This window comes from Cyanistes caeruleus, chromosome 2 (genome assembly GCF_971803275.1).
Source record: "Cyanistes caeruleus chromosome 2, bCyaCae1.hap1.1, whole genome shotgun sequence".
Classification (NCBI taxonomy): Eukaryota; Metazoa; Chordata; class Aves; order Passeriformes; family Paridae; genus Cyanistes; species Cyanistes caeruleus.
Genome location: NC_141702.1, coordinates 112,179,249 through 112,200,563, shown reverse-complemented (window position 1 = coordinate 112,200,563; position 21,315 = coordinate 112,179,249). Strand labels below are relative to the sequence as shown.

At 41.9% G+C, this 21,315-nt stretch overlaps 1 long non-coding RNA gene across 1 annotated transcript in view; it reads right to left on the bottom strand.

Annotated features, from left to right (window-relative positions):
* Positions 1–13,251, bottom strand: part of LOC111926686 (uncharacterized) — a 306,644-nt gene extending 293,393 nt beyond the window's left edge. Inside the window, exons 1-2 of the long non-coding RNA XR_002863124.2 lie at positions 13,212–13,251; positions 13,024–13,102 (exon numbers count right to left, since the gene is read on the bottom strand). This is a non-coding gene — a long non-coding RNA (uncharacterized LOC111926686). The remainder of the gene's footprint in view (positions 1–13,023; positions 13,103–13,211) is intronic.
* Between the last annotated feature and the right edge of the window lie 8,064 nt (positions 13,252–21,315).

Here is a 21,315-nt window from a genome sequence, read left to right as displayed (position 1 = left end):
GGCACAGGCCGGGAGGCATTTCACAGGCCTGAGGGTTTGGAATTCACTAGGATCTCTCAGGCAGCACATGGCAACTCCGGGTTAATAAAGTTAAAAGTGTGTTATATTGCTTGTTAAACTTTTCAATAAGAGCTGAAACAAGAGCAAGAGGGGCTCTGGGACCACAAAAATCCTAGTAACAGGAAGAACTGTATACAATGCTGGACAGGGAGCAAGGAACATGCAGCTGTGAAAGACCAGGGGAGCAGGATTATTGAACATGGAGCCTTGCAAGTGTGTCTGAGCCATCCAGTCACAATGGGCTACAGAAGACAGAGGGGAGCTCTGGTGCTCAGCCAGGTATGAGCATCTTCTCACGGCCCAGAATACATCCCCCTCCTAAGATTCAGCTGGCTGAGTTCAAGATCAGCTCCCTCACTGATAAGGGCTGCTATGAAGAAAGCCAGAAGCAAGGACCTGCCCCTCATTTCCCTTGGGAACCATTTTTAAGCTGAAGCTTTACCACAGGTCCCCACCTTTGCTAACTGTCAGGGAGCAATGAGTGCAGGGGGCTCTGCAAGACACTGGAATTTGGGAACAAAGAAGGCTCATAAAGAAGGTTCCAGCACTGCCCTCACCAACACAGAGCTGGAGCAGAAACTGGCAGGTCCAGGTCAAGACGAGGGCAAGAGGCAGTGATCAGTCAGACATAGCCCAGTGATCACACAGCAAATCTGCAGTGCTGGGGCACATCAGGAATGCCAGCAGGCTGGGTCAGAGTTGTGTCAGCATGAGACCACGGCAGATACAGCTGCTGCAAGGCTGTGATGGAGCACAGGTAGGGCCAGCAGTAAAACCTCAGCTTTGCACCAACTCCTAAAGGAAAGGGGGGACAGCCATCACTTCTAGCTTTCTTCACAAGAGCTCTTATCAGTGAAGGAGCTGACCTTGGGCTGTGCCAGCTAAATTCTAACCTAGCCAGATAACTCCTACAAGGGGCCTGTGCCCAGGTCTGACAACTTTGATGGCTCAGGCCCCACATCAGTTGTCTCTCACTGATACAGCAAAGACCATGAGAGAGGAAGGAGGTGTCATGGACCAGCCTGTCTGCTCCACTACTACATTCAGTGTAAACTCCAGCAAATCTGAGGCAAAAGAAAAGAAAAGCTCCTGAAGGCAAAACCAACATTACAGCTGAGTTTAAAGGTCGCATATCAGCTGAGGAAAATAAGTTCTCAAACCTCTGAAATGCAGTCTCTTCTCTGCAACCACAGGTTGCAAACATTTTCTAATTTTCTTTAGTGTTCAGAAGCCAGCTCATCTGCATCCTAGGTCACTGCAGGAAGAGGAGCTAGAGCAGAGGGAAGGCTTCTAAGACCTACACATCCTCCAATCTTTTTTAACTTTAGGGGGCAGGGAGCGAGCTAACTACAGATCCAAACTGAACATCAGCTTGTTCTTTCATCCTTCATGGAGAAGGTATATCCAAACATCACACCAACACCACACCTGTCTTCAGGAGGCAGCAGTTTGCACAGTCCAGTTTAAAATTACTTGCATCCCCTGGAATGTGTAAAAGGTACAATAAAATGTTTATTATCTGAAACTATAATAGACTTTTCCCTCTTGGTTTTTTTCTTCCCACACTCTCTCCTTAGACCTCACAGTTCAACGTGTGGGCAGCAGAGCATTTTGCCACCCAGTCACCACACCGCAAATTAACATCAGGCAGCAAAGGCATATCTGCCCAAGATGAAAAGATGCCTTGGAATCCTTCATATTTAGTTAATATATTTTCCTTTCATTTAGTTATGCTGGCACTAACTCCATGCCCAAGAGGGCAGTGCAGCTCTGGCAGTCTGATGGAAAGCTTCTTGGTTATCTGCCAGATGCAGCAAGAACACTGCACAGAGCCCTCATGGCCCTGCAGAAGAGGTTTTCCTTTCTGTTCTCTGAGCTGATGCTGCTGAGCTTTAAATTCAACACTGTCCCTAAGCCTGCATCACCAGAGTTACAATTAGGTCATGCTGGGAATAAATGCTCCAAAAGAGACCTACGACAGTTTAAGGAGGCACCTTCCAGTTGGGAGGGAGCAGAAACACAGATATATCCCTTTGCTCCCAGATTAGAATTAAATAGAAGTGACACCAGAAACACTTTCCAAAAGACTTGTGGAGTCTGCAAACGCCTCTACTTTGCTCTGTGTGCAGTAACCCATTTCGTGCCTCCTTTTTAAAACTCTGGTTCTTCTCTACTCCTACATAGTTTGTTGTTGTGTTGCCTCATTCCAGTCGTGTTGCACCTGCTAAGTATGCTCTAAATCAGGGACACCACCCAGAGAGTTCAAGCTAAATAGGAACAGGAGAACTAAGCCCCAAGGGAGATTCACCGTCTGCATCTTCAAGCCCAAACAGCTCTGTCTTGTCATTCTTTCAATCTGAGGTGGAGAAACCAGAATATTAAATCACATCAGGAGATGCCCATGCGTGTCTGATATTTTTGCCTTCTTTTTCCCCTTGGCCTACCATAACATAAAAAAAAGAAGGAAAAAAAAATCAATAATAGTTTCTCTGTGATTGGAAAAAAAAATCTTATATGATCCAAATGTTGAAACCAGTGACAAGTGAGCCATGTCAGGGAGGTTTTTGTTTTTTTTACTTAAACAGGTGCCACAGATGGAACAGAGTGTGGCTTCCACTTTTAAAAAGAATTATTCAAAATCAGTAACAAAGCCACTGAATTTTGAAGCCCAAATATATAATTCTTTGCATGTATCAGGTATTATATCATAAAAAGCAAGTAAAAAAGTGGCAGACAGACAACCTTATGGTCTCCTGTTCATTTTCCAGTCAAATTAGAATGAAAAGTGCTTGGTTTCTGTCCCAGGTTTTCAGTTTTTGGAGTCCCAAGCTTCAGCCTGGCCATATATTACACAAGGTTTGGCCCATTTCTCAGGAACAGTAGACTCAAAAGATGTGAGCTGGTAAAACTCTTTGATGTTACTGCTACAAGCAACCTGTTACAGAAATTAAAACCTCTATAAGGACACTGAAAAGATAAGAAAGGTCAGCTTAGAAGAATCTACAGGTTGAGTCTAAAAACAGAAAAAACACCCTCTTGAGTGCTCCCAGCTCCCAAAGCAAACAGCTGCTGGCTGAGAGGACAGAACTGTTATCAGCTGCTGCTCTGACCTCCAGAGACAATTTCTCTGCTCTGACATTAGCTGAGGAACTACACCACCCAGCTGAGAGAAGATGATGATAGGAGAACAGAGGTCACTAAGAAATGGAAATTAGGTGATGGAATTGTCATCATCACAAAAGTAATGAAAAACAAAAAGCAAAAGGATAACTCAGCCTAAGTAATAATGAAAAAAGACCTTTGTATCCTCTTCCTCTAGGTCTTTGCTTACAAAAATAGTTTTCTAAATGCTCAGGCATTGCTAATGCACAGCCTTTTGCAGTATCCATTGGAGGTAAGAATACAGCACTTCTCATTCCTACAGAAACAGGCTGGGAACTGCCTTGTGTTCTTGAATTTTTCTGCTGGTTTAACTTTGCTCTTTCATTTAAAATATTTTTATTTTCATGGATACTTCATTCTGGCTGAGGAGGCTATATGATGGGAAATTACATTTTAATGATGAGTGCACAAAACAGAACAAGAAACCTCATATGGCAACAGAAAGGCCAGAAATCTAAGCGGAGAAAGCCAGCATCTCACACAGCTGCTTTCTGGGTCCTAAAAAAAGATCCAAGTTAATGTTGAACTAATTATACCCAGGTGTAGAACAAGAGCTGGTTTTAATTTCTTTTCAATTCAAACCATGGGACTGGTTTCCAGCCTAGATTAATTTGTCCAGGGGTCCTTTAAAGGGTGTGGTTTAATTTGCATCTGGCTTCAGTTTCAGGGTTCCCAGTAGCGGCGCTTCCCTGAACTCTTATCAAATTAATTGGGCACTCATGCATAACTTAATTGAGCACTCATGCAAAAATTAATTGGGCATGCAAGCGTGAAGAAATTGGGTTCTCATGCATGAATCGATTGGGCACCGATGCATGAATTAACTGGGCGTGCAAGCAGGAGCTAATTGTGTGCTCAAGTGAGAGCTGATGGGGCACCCAGGCGTGATCTCATCGGGCACTCATGCGTGAACAAGCTGGGCGTGCAATGTGAATGCAGAAAAGCCTGCGATTTCTGCCCTGTGCCTTCCACCCTTCGCCTCCCTGAAAAGCACATACAAACTGCTTCAACATCTGGCCACTCTAAACTCTACTTTTGACATCATCACAATCTTAACACACCCTAATTACCAACTCTGCTCTTAGCCCTGTGGACCAGGCAGCAGGAATAAGCCCTGTGTGGTGCACACTTTGCCCAGCACAGCACTACAAGCACTGCTCATGATGAACTAGAGCCTCCCTTCTGCGCAGAGCACTTGTTAACACTTCCTTTAGCAGGCGTCTATTTTAAAATAAGAGACCTTCAGCTCAACTCCCCGTGTCTGCCATGTGCTTCTGGGGTCTCTGGAGATCTGTTTAGAGGCTGCAGTCAGTCCCTCCACAGCACAGCAGCTTTCCTGGAGTGTCCTAGGCTCACAGACTCTCCATGGATGGCACTCCTGAGTCCCTGGCTGTAGCCACAGCTCAAAGCTGAACCCATCCCATCCTGTCCCAGTCAGTTTCCCACCCCTCAGGGCCTTGTTCCATTAGCCTTGAACTCTCCATTGCCAACCTGCTTACACACTGTTTGCACCTACACCTCCAGACTTGAAGGACATACCACAGTACCTCAAATTTCCCATATCACAGTCAATACTCCTTCCTAGATCTCAAAGTCACTTCAATTATTGCAGTTCCAGGCCATGTCAGGCTTGGGTGCTGCCTGCATTCTCCACTAATGACTGTAGAGCACAAAACCGCCTCTACTGGGGGAACATTTTCATAGGAAGATAACACAAATTACTTTCTAATCAGGCTCAAGCACTGAAAGAGAATAAAATACAAGAAATTAAGCACTTAAGAAAGCACCTTTTCTCCCCTTTTTCTAGACTCCACTTAAGCTAAATATACCTTCCTAAACTCAGCTCTTCTATTTGCACCACAAGTTACACCTGGTTTGCACCAATCATCTCATTGATTCCAATGCAGGAAGCTGGGGCTGTGTTCACAAAGTTTCTTCTGTCTGCCACTCCTTCATGTGTCTTGCTAGGTGTCTTCCCAGTGTCACCCGTGGCCACGTTCAAAGTGTCCTTGCCCTGCTGTATGTGGTCTTTGGGCTGCAGTGATCCAGGCCTGCATCCCATGGGTATGGAGCATCCTCTTTCACATGGCTTCTCTGCCATCCTCCTGATCATATGTCTCCTCCAGCATCTCCACACGTTGTCTGCACTGTGGGGTCTTCTGAGGGCCTGGCATTTTGGGACAGCATTTCAGCTTCAGAGCCAGCTGCCACCTGCACAGGGCAGTTCATGGCCACCTCCCATGCTGACCAGGTTAAACCCTGCCAGGTGTGGCCAGTGTGGCACTGGGGAGGACTCATGGTGCACTTGTGAACTCCCTGGGTGCTCATGCATGTACTAATTGAGCATTCATGCATGAGTAAATTGGGTGCTCATCCAGATCTAATTGGAGTCTCAAGCATGAACTAATTGGGCGCTCATGCGTGAACTGCTTGAGCAATCAAGTGTGCACTAATTGGGCACCCATGCGTGAAGTAATTGTGTGATCATGCATGAGTTAATTAGGCACCCAGACCACGCATGGACTAAACTGGCACTCAAGCAGGAGCTCATTAGGTGCCCATGCACAAACAAAGTGAACCCTACAGTTTAATCTCAATACCTTCCACCCCTTTCTGCCGCAACACACACATGTAAGAGATGTTTCAACACACAAACATTACTGTCTCTACTTTCAACATTTTCCCAGTCTTAATCTATAGCAATTATAAACTCCATCCTTCCTCCTTGCAGAACATACAGTAGGGATTAGTGTTGCTGCAATGTTCTTTACAATTTTGTTCCTTGCCCCACAAATCATCATAGGAACATTTAGGTTGAAAAAGATGCTTGAAATCATTGAGTCCAACCATTTACCTAACACTACCAAGTCCACCACTAAATCATGTCCTTAAGTGCCATTCTCAGATAGTCAGAACCCCTTATCCATCACAAACTCTATCCTTTATGCTGGTGGACCAGACTGTAAGGGATTAATATCATAACCAAGCACATATGCACTCATTAAAATTCTAGCCCCATCCCAGGGAGACAAACTACAGGGGTTATCATCATCATCATCATCGTCTGAATTTTCATTCAGAAGCTATTTCAAGCTCTGCCCCCTGAGTTGGTGGACTAGATTATTTGGGTCAACCTTATCACAGTCTGACTGCACCTACTCTTCACAAACTTAAAGCCCTATCCCTATGGGATGCAGGGATAATACTCAGCCTGAACATGTATTATTATGCCCCTCAGGTCATACATTGCTTGGGGCATTCATGCATGAGCATCCCATGAAGTCACACTGGGATGCCCAGCAAGTTCCTGCTGGAGTGTTCAATAAGCTCATGCATGAGCACCCAATCGATATGTGCATGAGTGCTCATCCAGTTTATGCATGGGCACCCAGATAATTCACACCTGAGTGATCAGCTCATGCATGAGGGCCCAATCAGTTCAGTGCCCAATGAATTTGAACGTGGGTGCACAATTAAGTCACGTCCAAGTGCCAAATTAATTTATGCCAGACCGCCCAAGCAGTTTGTGCATGAGCACCCACTTAGTTCATGCATGAGTGTCCTGCGAACTGATGCTTGATTATCCAATTAATCCCTGCATGGAGGCACAATTAATTCGTGCTTGAGCACCCAATTAGCTCACACATGGGCATCCGATTGGTTGGAGATGCCTCACTTGCTCACACAAGGCTGCACATGCAGGTCACACATGATCACTAAATTCATGCATGAGACCCTGGCCATTTCACACATGATGGCACAGCTCACAAGCACCCAATTTACTCCTGCATGAGCACTCAGCTGGCACTTGCATGAGTGACACACTGGACACAGGTGGCAGACTTCAGCAGGGCCCCTGTGCAGGTGGCAGCTGCCTCTAATGCTGATGTAATCGTCCATGGCGTCCCAAAAGGAGTACACAGTGCCCCACCACACAGTTGTTCGCAAGCAAGCAGCAGATGCAAGAGAAAAAGACACACAGAGGGAGAGGTGCCAGGGGAGTCACGTGGAGGGAAACACAACAGACAAGGATGAAGTGGGGCAGAAAGCCCATCAAAACTGAGAGTTAAGGAATTGCAGACACAGGGAAAACAGAAGGCTCAGTTAATGTTGCTCAGGATGTGGAGCAATGTCCAGAACAGTTGAGCCATTTGGTACACCATTTTATTGCCCAGGTTGAGAAATACCTGTGTTGTATCAAGAGAACACTCTTCACCACACATTTTAAATCTGGAAAAAGCCCTGCAGCTATTTGAGTCATGAACCTACTGGCACCTCCAACACTGGTGGTGATCATTACTTCTACTGTTGACATCATCTGCTTCATATGCTAGAGCAGAGTAAATAAATGAAAAAAATCTACTGTATTCCTAGCTTTGTGTTTTGCAAGATAAAGGTATTAAATTTGTAGCAAGTGCTCAGCATTTGTTAACCCAAATAACCCTGCAGTCCACAGAGGCAAGGGGTGGCATATGTAATACGTATATATTCAAAATGTTGTGGCTTGGTTACATTTGTGCCAGGAGCAGGGAATGAAGTTTTTAAAAACATCAATTCAGATTGTTATAAAATTAATCCATACAGACTAGCCCAGCTGGGATGAGGGTTGAAATTTGCAAAGAGTATATATATTCAGACCGTGACAAAGTTGATACACATCCTTTCCTGTTTTTTCTTTCCAACCCTAAGGATCTTGTTCAGGTGCCTTGAAACTGTATTTCCAATGCACTTAATGTTCATATCTACTACCCCTCCAAGATATAACAGCTGAAATGCTTATAGCCCAAATGTTCACACTTCCCACTGCTAGCTAGCCCTCACTAGGGGGATTTTTATTTAAGTTACTGCAAATTAATTCAAATTTCTAATCACTGACTTAAGTAATGAGGAAGAAGAAAGAAAGCTATTAAACCCTTAACAACCTTAACCTTTCCTCCTCACTTCCCAGTTAAAGCTTCCTTAGCTTCCACTACAGTTTACACACAATCCATCCCAACCTCTCTGGTGATAGGCAGTGCAGGAGGGTTGTGTTGTATGCGTAATATTTTGCCATTGTTCTCTGTCTTTCATTCAGTTTCTTTCCACTGTGAACCCCAGACTTCCAGCCCTAGCATGGACTGGATGAAGGGCAACATACCGTTCCTGTTCTAAGGACACAACTAAGTGATTTTTTTAAATTTTTTTTTTTAAACCAGTGAAAAATACACTTAATATCCTTAACTTTCTTTTTGTAGCAATTATACAGAAAGCTTTGCAAACGTCCACAGTATTCACAGCAGTACAAGAGGTCAAGACCTCAAGAACTGTATAATGGCAAAGAATAATGTTCTATTCTTAAGAATCAGTGGAAAACCAAAACTGGTTTGGTGCAATATTCACCACACTGCATGAAACAACAACAACAAAAAAAATTAAAAATACTGAGATTGTCAAGCACACCTCAGTACCTCCAAGACAACTCTTATACCACTCTTGCCACACAAAGCATTCAGCAGTGCAACCTGACTGCCTATACCAGAATGAAAAGTCCTTTGCAACAGGCAGCCTGGATTGTATTTGAAAGACTGGCCCAGTTACTGCATCCTTCTGCCAAGATATATCTTAACTTGCAACTGACTTTGAAACACAAACCTCTTAGCAACTCATAATATGATCTCTAATCTCTAAAATCGCACACTGCCAGCTAAAGGCAGGAAGCTTAGGCCTTGAAATGCCAAAGTGTTAAAGAGTTGCATTGACAGAAACAGCATTTGTTTTGAAAAGTCTTCAAGAGTATTGATACCAGATCAGGGCCCATCAGAGTCTGTCAGCTGAAAGTCACTTCTCATGTTCCTCTCTGTGTTGACTGGTATACTTGCTAAGATGTCTCTTGAGCTATGCAAAGTCAGGAGGGAAAAAGCTGCAAAGTGATCAGAGTGAAAACTAAGCCTGCTTTGTGGCTATGTCTTACCAGCACAGAACAGCTGGAATTTGTGGTTGTAAAAGTACTGCTATATCAGTTTAGGACCGTGACGCTCCCAGAGCCCTCTCCATCAGGAAAGGAATGAGTATTTCCTGGCAGACAGGAGAACATCCAGCAGACAGAGGTTTGCCAAAAAGCATCTTCTGCATCAGAAAGGAATGACACTTGGCATTGTTGAGATTTAAACCTAGTAAGCACCATTTCCTGTACAAATATGTACAAACTGTCTACAATGGCAATAATCGCAATTTATCTCAGCTGGCATCCCTGTGTTTAAGGGAGCCTCCAGAAGATATCTGCAGGTAAGAACCAAAAACGAAGGGTTGAAAAATGGGAACTGTTCTTCAGGTACTATTTTATCCTCTTCACCTTGCAACATTAGCAGGGCTGACAGAGAAGAGGGAGGGACAGTCTGGGCATACTCTTAGAGGCATGCTGCCTCAGTGGTCCCATAGAGAAAAGACTGCCCCTTCCACCAGGCAAAAATATGATGCCACCCCACTTTTCATGACTGTCAAACTACCTTAAAAATGCTGCTAAAGGCGGCACTCCATTCCATGCAGCTCAGGAAGTCTGACCCCACACTGCAGCAATGAGTAGGTACATGGAGGCTTTACATGGCCAATGAGTCTCCTGTGCTCTGGGCAACCACTCTGGGCCATTTAGCTTAACCCCACACATCTACCTCATTACCCATTTCCAAAACCAGCATGGAAAGTAAATGAACACCACATCACAAGAGCTTGACGTTTAGATGCACTCTCGTTGCCTACCTCAATCCAAATTTCACATTCTGCTACAAGCTGACAAGATAATTGTTAGGTAATTACACTGTCTTCATTTCCAAGTGCAGCAAAGATACAGCAGCAAGAGAATGTACTAGCATGATAAAATTTGCATGTTTGTCTGCTTTTCAAAAATTATCCAGCTGGCCTGTATATTACCAAACAAGGAGCAGACTTAAAAGAAGCACTGGCTGGAGAATGCTTCAAAGCTCTGAAGAGCATCTGAATCTGCCATGAGGACCTAACAATGCATTGTGCAATGCTACAACTTACAAGCCTAAATAGATCAGAAATAACAGGGGCATGCATATGTTATATTCTTTGGATTATGTGTTTATGAACCTTATCAGCAATATGTCCAGAATATCTGGAGAACGCTCCAGCTCCATCAATTGAGATGTTCTGAAGCTTCTTTTATTTTGCACCAGGGTGTCTGCAGCTTTTCACCCATCTTCAGATACTTCCTCCATCAGACATAAAGTGCCAGAAGAGAGATATCTGGAGAATCTTATCAGCTGAAGGGTTTAAAAGAGCATTGTGAGTAGACCAGACAATTTCACAATACTTTTATTTTAAACAAAGGACTGTTGATACAGGACTCAAACCAAGACCCAATAGAGGAAGAAAGTTAAACTAAAAAGCCTGGCTATATATTGCAGCACCATAATTTGCAGTTCAATAGCTTTGAAAAATAAACTAAGATTCTTGGAGGAAATAGATGAAAAGTTGCAGCAGTGGATGATTTTAACAGTAACAGGATCTTTTTACTGACAGTGGAAGGATTCTTGGGACATGTCCCCAAAACCAGGAAGACTAGAGCAAGGCACCCCAGCATGCTTAAGCCAAAGAACCTCACCTCATCTGCATAAGGGTGGTGCCATTTCCTCAGCCTGCTCGGTAGCACAGCCCAAGAGCACCTCTGAATATCAGCAGCACAGGCAAAGCTGCCGTGTTCAGGTACCCCAGGGAAGCACAAGGCAAAGGAAGGTCCAAACCCATGGCTTACATGAACCAGACAGCTCCCTCAGAGTTAGAAGAGTTCATCCAGCTTTAGACTGAGCCCTGTTTATATACTGTTTTCCTCTTCAGAGGAGTAAGTCAAGTTGCCATCACAGAAATGCTCTTGAGGTTGCCTTTGCTAAAGTAACCTTGATGAACTTTGCTATTCATCACAACAAGATCATTTGAGCACTGCAGTCCCCAATAAATCAAAACATGCCAGGATGTCTAATTCCTAATCAGCACTCCCGAATTCACACTCTCCTCAAACATCCTTAGGAAAAAAACAGAGTGGACGCCAATTTCCCTACTGGTGCAAATGAGTGAATTTCCACTGAAATCGAGAAGCTTGAGCCAATTTAAACAAGCTAAAAATTCAGATCTTGTGCTGTTTCTGCTCCTGCTTAGAGTGGTTTTGAGATCAAGCAGAGTTCTTGCAGGATGAGTAACAATGAAGCAGTGATCTCCTAAAGCAGCTTTCATGCAGAGGTTTGCAGTCCTTGGCAAAGGAGATCTCAATACCCACAGGTTTTAATTCAGGCAAAGGAAGAAGTGATTTGTTCAAGACTCTAAGCAAAACAACAGCCAAACAAGGATATGCCCAAGCCCTGGAGACCAGGCTTCAAGGTGCCTGTTTCACAATTATGTTTAACCAAAATAGCTTTTCAATGAGGGACTTTAAAATGAGGAACCTTTTCATTTTTTCTCACACTGTTGAAAACCACAGCTACCACACTGAGACACATTTCTGAACTTTAAAAAAAAGGCTGCTTTCAACATTCCTAATTTTCACTGCTTATAAGCCATGACTTTACAGAATGATTTTATTTTTTTTTCCTGTGTAGTTGAATATGCCCTGTATCTAGAAGGTAATTTTGGCTTTAATCTGCTCTAAACGCTAGAATGTCGGACAAATGAAGCATTTGATGGTGATGATAATGAGTAGCCCATTAAAGGTAATTTTTAAAAAGTTAATGAGCTCTCACCAAGGGACCGACACGTACTGTAATGAAAAATGTTTGCATAAAGAATATAGCTTTCTTGCTATTTATTTTACTTTATAGAGAACCTATAAAACTTTTTAATATGCCTTCAATTAATTCAGCAGTTTAGATGATGCTTGAGTTTTATTTTCATTCTCACTTTGCCATAGTAGGTTACAGAAATTTAGTTTCCTAAGGAAAGCAACTGATATCTCAATTAATCACTCTCCTTTACCACCATATTCACTATTGAATGTCCAGGGATTCAATTTTTTTTTTCCCCCACTGCCTAATTAAGGGAACTCAGCAACAAAGTGATTTAGTGATAATGACTCTTGCCATTTCTTTAGCTGTGTGGTCACTGTTAGCCACTATTTGAATTTACCAGCATAAATAAAGCCCTTCAGTGACTAAACAAAGTTAAAGTAGCAATAAATTAAGCTTGCCATGTACACTTGGTTAAACCTTCAGCCAACATAAATACAAGCAGCCTTTTGCTGTGATTTGCTTGGTACAATGACATCATACATTTCCAAACAGAACATGAAGACCACAGCCAAAAAAGCTAACACAATTCCCTTACGTGAATCAAATTACAACAATCTAGAGTTTGTTGCACTGACTGTTCAGTTTCTGGCTCCAACGCCATGTGCTCTCATGTGACCACATTATAAAATAATCTATATGGTGATCTCAGTTTTGCATTTTCTGCATGATTACATTTTGGCAAGGGGACTCTCCGTGTCATCGCTCTCTGCAGGAATGCTTTGAAAGTTACTGAAAAGTCAGAATTTGCCAGCACAGAGTCAAATCAAACCTTCTCCTCCTGAATCAGATCCTAAAACGAATAAAGGCTACAAAGGGCTGTGTCCAGAAACCGACAGAAAGGCAAAAACCAGGGGTGGAGCTAAGCAGAGCTAAACCTAGCTAGGGCTGGTAAAAAGGGGCTCTGCCTCTTCAGACAAAGAAGTTTTTAGGTGGTGAAGAAATCAACAAGGGGATGCAAGAGGACAAAATTGCCATGTTATCTTAGATTGTCTCAAAGCAGGCCACTGACCATAATTCCACTCACCTTCTGAGCCATTAGGACCTCTCCCAGGGAATGTGTCTGCACTGCAGGACAACCCAGAGCTCAGAGACAGCTGAGTTACCTTTACAGAAAGCAGTTGCATGTTGAGAACAGTCCCACAACAGTGCAGCAAGCCCGGGAAGGGCTCAGCTCCATCAGCACCACAGTGAGCCTGGGTCAGAGGCACAAACCTCCACAAGAAGGGCAGGAGCTGAAGCTTCATCCAGGAGCAAACCTGCCCCTCCTGAGGGTTGTTATCCCCTGCAGGGTGGACTCTGGCCAGCTGGGACTGGTTCAGTTGATGAAGAGCAAAGCATTGGGCTCCTATTAAATGAGGAAGGGAGATCCTCAGCTGGCTCCCACAGGCAATGCTGGTCATCCTGCTCACAGCAGAGATAGCATCTTTTGGTACACCTGCAAACAGCCCTTCCAAAAGCACAGCAGGTCGCTTTGCTATTTTATATTACTTTTATATATAATTTTATATTACTGCTGCTTAAAAAAAAAAAAAAAGCCAGAAGTGTTGGTGGATGCTGACTAGGTTTAACCCAGAACTACAATTTACTTGTGAAGGGTCATGCTCTTGTATTTGTTCTCTATTACAAGTTCTGCACTAAACAGAGCAAAGCAATTAAACTTCTTAATGCAAGAAAGAATCAAATAAAATATAGCATCACAGACATATGATTGTGCTATAAATTAGCAAAGTATGAGTGGCAATACCTCTCTGAGCCCATGTGCATGACAAAGGATTAAAAGCAGAGAAAACTTAATAACTAATTGGTTATAACTTTATGGTGTAGCCATGAAAATGGCAGTAAGAAGATTTTGCCTCAACCAGTCTTGTGCTGAGCTGTATAATTTTATGTCACTTTTTATTTATATTTTCATCATAAAAGTCTTGTTGAAAGAGAAGCACTAGAAAAGCTGTGTGAGCCTACACACAGCTTCACAACAGATAATACTTTTACAGTATTTTAAAAATTAAGAGATAGAGCAAAGTCACTCATATATCAGCTTTTCTCTCCCCTTTATTCTCCTAAGCCTATGTTGAGTAATAATTCTTGCCTACTAAATCATGCCATACTAAGGATGAAAAAGATTTCACATTGGTTTTTTCTCCCCTCCCTTTCTTTTTATTATTCCTTTTGAAAGATCTGTGAAGGGCTGAAATATCATCCAGGCCTCTATGAAGCCAATCAGCACAATGCTTATTAGGCACAAAAGAGAAGATGTGATCTATTTTTAATTAAGCCATCTTTGAACAATGCAACATAAAGAACCTGGCTTTTGAATTGCAAGGCAATCAGTGAATGGATGGTGAGTGAATTAAAAGTAAACAGGAGGAAGAATTCCTAATACAGGGAAGGCTCAGAGAAGATGTTTTTTAAAAAAATTCTACAACTTTTCTCAAGGAAAGAAAAAAATTAAGATTTTCTTATTATAATTTTGAGGGTACATTTCATTCCCTATTTTGACTCACTTTTCAAAGCCACATCAGGTTGTTTGTAGAAACAATTTGTTAGCAAATACATGGTTTGCCTCTGCCTGGAACATTAGAAACTGCAACATATATACAACACTTACTGATGTTTAAGTATCAATCAGATTGTGTATTATTTGAGCAGAGTACACATTCAAGTCCACTTTACACCATTATGGAACAGACTAAACAAACCTGACCTCAGGAGTGACCTTCATAGGATCCCTAAAGATTGCAAATGTATAGTAGGCAGTCACCATGAGACTTTTACAGCCTGGTAATGGCATGCAAATGACACTCTGTCTCTGTAAGGCAGCCAAATTCTGGGGTTGTATATGAGACTAATTTCCTGAAGAATTTGGGGAAAATGTGATACTTTTCCTTTTATGTATGAAATTCACATCTCTTCCTTTTACTAGAGGACTACAGCGAAAGCACTCACAAACTTATCGCTGAGCCGTACTGCTCCCTGTAGCAGCTCCTCTCCAAAACCTGCCCCCCTGTAAGCAGGGTGTGTGTCCGTGTGTCCCTGGCATACAGACAGCCCAGTGTTCCAAGCCCCATTTCCATACCTGAGGACACCTGCTGAGCACCTCACTGAGCTATCTGTGTGAAGCATTCTCCTCCAGAGCCCAGCTGAAGGCAGGACACAAGGAGAGATGCTCCGAATTGCCCTGTGGAGAATCCATTCTTCATCACCTTTATACAGGATACATGGAAACCAGATATGGCTGGCTCCTTAAAATCAGTAAATAGGAATCCTACTCATAGCCTTCAGGCTGATTATTATTATTATTATTATTATTATTATTATTATTATTATTATTATTATTATTTTTCTAATTGAATACTCAGAATGGAATATCTTGAGCTGGAGGGGACCTTCAGAGGTCACCTAGTCCAAACTCCCTGCCATCTTTCACTGAAAGGTTGCAGATGGTTCAGCTCAAAAGGAGTTGTCTCATGCCAGTGCAATGGGTGAAGGCTTAGCTGTGGTTGCAGCACCACTGGGGATTAAGCCAATTTTCACAACAGCAGCCACACCTACATGTCACAGATGTAAGTTCCTTGTCCACACAGTTCATGCCTTTCTTGGCACTTCCAGCACTGTAGCTGTGTTATCCCAGTTTTGCTTCAAGGCTTCCACTGCAGCTGTGTATACACTTGCCATAAATCAGTTTATCTGTTCCCACTGAAGCTCGCGGCAGAGGAAGAGAGACAAGGAGGGAAAGGTAAAAGTACTTTGTATTTGTATGTACACTGGCTAGTAAAGGACCACAATCATCCTGGTGTGACACACAGGAACCCATTTGTGGTTCCACCCTGGGCTTTGAAGAAACAATCCACTCTAGTCATGCTGAGTAGCACCTCCCAAAGGACAGCCTGCCATGGCCACACTCCCTCAATCTGTTTTTATGAGAGCTCACAGATGGACATTTGTTTTAAGACATTGTTGTGACCACAGGGACTCCAGAGGGCTTTTTTTCCTCCCTGGCTGGCCATAAGACTTCTGCTGGCCTTAGGGATCCTCCCTAACGTTACCTGTGTTTTCACCAGGTTGCTGGTGTGTTGCCACAGTGTACTCCATGCACAGACACATCATGGATTGCTGAAAGCAAACTCTGAATCACACAATAAGCTGAGTTGGAAGGGACTCAAACAGGAGTGCAACAGCCCCACTTTTTTGCACCAACTTTCAAGGAGTGTATTTGTACTCATGCTTTCACCTGACCTCCCCTGTTATGAGACCCAGGTTCCTGCCTGGAGACAGGACTGTACAAAGGCTCACACCAATCCATTATCTGGCCAAACAGGTGAGGATTCCTCCACTTGCAGTGATGGCATTAAGTGGAGACACTCAGAAGCATTGCCAAATGTAACAAGCAGTGTTAATTTAACATCTCTGCTCTGTGAGGCACTTAGGCAGACACAGAACTTTATTTGGAATGTGCAACTATCTTCTTCAACGTGCTGCTGCTTAAGGTTAACCTTACATGAGGGCTACACAAGGGCTGAAGGCAGGAAATGTGTTGGGCTCCTCTGCCTTTTAACAAAATAGACTGAGGGAGATTTCATCACTTGCAAGACCCACTCTAGTCATTTCTTCCTTTTCCTGGTGCCCCTCTTTCTTTCCTCTTCCCAGAATCACGCTGTTAGTAAACGTTTTTCTTCCAATATATAACATTACAAACCTATGTGTATTTTCCTTTCCTCTGCAGTTCCGGCCTCTTCTGGGGAATTAAGTTATGCATACTGCATGAAAATAGGACCACAGGCTGGGCCCCTACAAGCTGCTAATTGAAAACCTTGTCAGAAGTAGGAGGAAGTGGCAAGAAACTTGGCAGGCCCTCCTGCTTTTCATGCTGTACTTAGCTCTTGGTACTTATGAATGGCAGCTCTGCAGCACTTTGCAGAGGTTTACAAGTTGTGCCAGTGCTGTCTCTGCAATTATAGAACAACACCTTCTTCCCTGTGAGCTGAAAAAGAGAAAAGAGCATTTATATTCAGAAAGCCACATCCTGTGTTTTTCATCCAGGTAATACTGCTGTTGAAATGGAAGTGAAGAAGACAGCAGACAAGACCTCACATCAAATTTATCAAACATGCGTGGCTACCAGCTACAGAAAAAGCTGATGAGGCAATGCTATGCTTTGAATAAAAAAAAATACATGTGCTAGATCTGTGGCAAAGATGATCTTATTATGGAGTAGGTGCAAGAAAGTGCAAGAAGGCACAGGAAAGATGTCTGGACCTGGTCTTCCAATTCTCAGTTGAATATTGCTTCAAAACACCAACTCACGTGGGAGATGAAGAATTCAGCCCCATAAAAATTACTACAAATTACCTGATATGAAATGCTTGCATTATGAAAACAGGGATGATTTTGCATCTGTTAATGAGGATAATGACTAATATATTCAGGCACTAGACATGACAGCTGTCTGTATGTTTTAGAGGCATGTATTTTTAGATGCCATTATCTCCAAACATATTAACTACTACATTCTTCCCAATTGCTCCAAATCTCCAAAGCTTAAGAATGCAGGTTAAATTTCTTTCTGCTTCTGTTTCACTTGCTTACATCACTGTCTCATTATTTAAAAGCTCTCACAAATCTGCCACTCAGATCCTCAGCTAAGTGCTATGGTAAAGGGAAATGAATAATGCCAATGTGAAACAAAACAAACTTTAAATCACAGTCCACTGGAACACTGCTTAAATGTAACTGCACTGCCTGCTGCTCCATTTTAACTAGTTTAATCGCTTGCTGACCAAGTAGGGCTTATAACTGCTAAGGAATATATGCTTGTACTTTTCTCCTATTTTTCAATACCAAAGATTTGCAACACAAACTCCAATTTTAAGACAAAAGTCACCCCATTAAATCTTAACAGATGTTTCTCAAGTTTAGAAGATTAAGAAAGATTTCAGCATCAAAAATCAAAGAAAATATTCTATGACCTTAAAAAAGGATAAATCTCAAAGCTCTAAACAAACCAAAAGTCCACTTTGACAGCTGCATCTGACTGAATTGATGAGATGCTATTGATGTTTGGATTAAACTATGCCTCTGTGATCAAGTACTCAAACATGGGATAAAAGAGGAATATATTCTTTAATCCCACCAACTAATTTTGTGTAGGCAGCAGTTGCAGAAAGCAATGGTTACAGAACAAACGTTGGAAGTGGCTTCACTTTTGCTTATTGACAAAGCTATTTTTATTTCATTAATTCACCAAGTATAGTACCAGCATTTAAACTAACACAGGGAAATCTATATCAAGCACAGTATTCTGCACAAACAAATCACTGAAAATTTCAAAGTCATTAAAGGTAGAATCAATAGGATATGATTCTGAAGGGCTAGGAAGATGCAGTGCTAAAGTATAATAGAAAAATTAGATATTGATTTTTTAATATAATCTTGATAAACAAAGTAAACAACACAGGAGATTCCAGTTCTGGTTTTATAGTATGTCTTCTCCAAAAAGAGGAAGGGTTAGAATACTCTAAAGTCATTTGTTAATTACTGTCTTTATTTTCACTCTGTAACCCTAGATACCTAGAGGAAGACTACCTGGCATGTGCTTTCCAAAACTCCTTGCAAGAGGAAGTAAAGCAAAGCTATGCTCCAGATGCTGCATTACTAGGAATCCAGATGGGAGAAACCCTAACACAAAACCAGCCACCTGCATACCTGGACCCTCATCTGACTACAACTGGGAAAGAGCTTTGGGGTAAATCAGAATCTGACCTGTATTGTAAAAACAGTGGCATTACATCCACTGCTGTGCCCTGGGATGCTTCCTGGGGTTCAGCCTCATTGTGAGGAGGATAATGTGTGAAAGAATGGGAATGATTTTGGCTACTTGCAGGAAGTCCAGTCCCACTGTGACACCAGATTGCACCATGAACTATCAGCGTATGAAGCCCTGCAACGTGAGCAAACAGCTAGGTACATCATTTTCTGGAGTGGAAAGGCCAGTGTTGAACAAAATAGACTCTCAGGACTTAAGGATCCCAGACCTGTAGAAGGCAGACACAGAAGGAGGGAAAATTCAGGAGCAGTAAATTTGTGTTCCAAATAAAACTTCCCTGCTTGTGCCCACAAAACAATATCTGAATATTTTTTTCATTTGAGGCACTCAAGAATGTGATTCTGAAGTAATTTACCAGAGAATTATGTCATTTTAGGGGAATTCTCATCAGTACATATTTACTGTGAGAATACTTTCACTAAAGGGCAGAAACACACTGTCATCAAAGGGATACAGTAAAGGTAGGCAGCTATTCCCAGAGCAGACTCTGTGGTAGGGTGTGAATCACTAAAGTGAGTGACAAACTTCCCACTGGTTTCAAAAAGGATCAGACATCACCTCTAATTCTTTACTCTTCTGCCCCTTTTTTTGTTACTTCTGTTTCTCTTAGCAGCTTCTCCTTCCATACATGTAAGGAACACCTACTTTCAGACCCAGATTTGCATGCACTGTTATTTTATTGGGCATGCATGACAAGAAGTAATGTTATAGTTCTGAGAACTGTTTCTGAGAAGAGCCAAGCACCCCCAAGCTGAACCAAACTAACCCATACATTTGGCAGGAACAGGCCCAAATTAACCAATAGCAGCTGCCTTGCACTCAAGAGATGTGGCAAAAGTGACAAATGATAACATGAACCATAAAAGTGAAGAATGAAAATAACAGATGGTCTCTTTGCCTGACTTAGAAACCTAAAAAATGTGTATTCTCAGCTTTGGGGTAGTCTAGACTCTCTACCATTTTTTCAAGCTTAGATGCACATTTCCAGGAAGAGGTTGGATGTAAACAAAACTTTATATTGCTATCAGTTCAGTCTGTCTTTCCAGTCACATGATCCTAAAGGATGCAAAACCACACAATAATATGACTGGAAAACACCAGATAAAAAAACATGTATGTGGTAATATGCTATTTATATAAAAGTATTATGTTTCTATGTTGTCAAAAAATACATAGAGTATTGGCAAAAAGTTTGAGCCCATTTCTGGTTTTGGATGTTTTTATTATTTTCAGTTGGGTAAAATAAATATTTGCAATTTTTCTTCAAGGTCTTTTTAACTCACAAATAGATCTGCTTATGCTTCCAGAATCATAAATATGAAACCAAGCAACAGCACTGGTTGTGATTTATATAGCTGGTCTGTGACTATTATGCAAAGACAGGTTTTACCATGACAATTATACTTAGGTAATTCTGACAGTTTTCTTTGTGTTGCTAAGGAATTCTGTAAACAAACCCAATAAAACCACAGAGTACTTCAATAGCAGTGACAAAATTTTGTAGCCACAATACTGAGAATATGGTCTAATTATTCTATAAACACACTTTGATTTGTTTACTTCAGTGTCAAATTAACTTCAAATATGTACCAACAGTCACTGATTTGATACGGTATACAATGCTGCCAGTGACTGCTTTCATTGTGGTGTGTGTAAATCTATCTCTTTTTAAAATGAGTTCATTTCTGAAAGCGTCTCTGCTGTACATTGTGAATACTAAACAGGGAAACACATATGCAACTTATTTAAAAGAAAATTATTTCCAATTAATTTTGCTCTGATCCAGCATATTTTGGCTCCATTTTATTTTTCCTTTTGAACAGTAGAAGGAATATTTTTTAGAAAGATTAATAAGTCATGGCGTGGAGAAACAAATTATAATCTTACTGGGGAAAAATGAGCTGAACTAACCTCATCTCATCCATGCAGTTGCCCTGAACAAGTAGATTGTGCTGCTTTAAAAGAAAGACAGAACTTTGACTCTTATAACCAATCTATAAAACTGGGACAAGATCAAGTTTTTTGAGCAATTGCAAAGAACACACATCCTGAAGAGATGCACTAAAAAGCAAATTATTGCACTGTGGTTTTCATTTTTTTACACTCTTTACCTTAACTACACTCCAAAGATAAACATCAATGGCTTACAAAAATACTCTGATGTGGGATTTTTTGTCCTTTTTAGGGAGCTCTTTTCAGGGGTTGCTGCATACCACGACTGTCAGTGGTGGCAAGTAGCAAACTCAGTAATGGCTGCTGCTACCCTGCAGCACACCACATCTCTTTGTGCACACCACATCTTAGAAAACCCTGGTTTGTACCATAAAGTACCTTTCCCAGAGAAGGATCTCCAAATGGTTTATAAGCTCTGCACCATATAGAGAGGTCAGAGGCCCTCCCACTGTAACAAGGCCAGCTCAGGAGAGAATGAGGCTGCCAAATGGCATCTGTAAAAGTAAATAAGATAATTAAGCAGAAAAAAGTAAGCTTGTT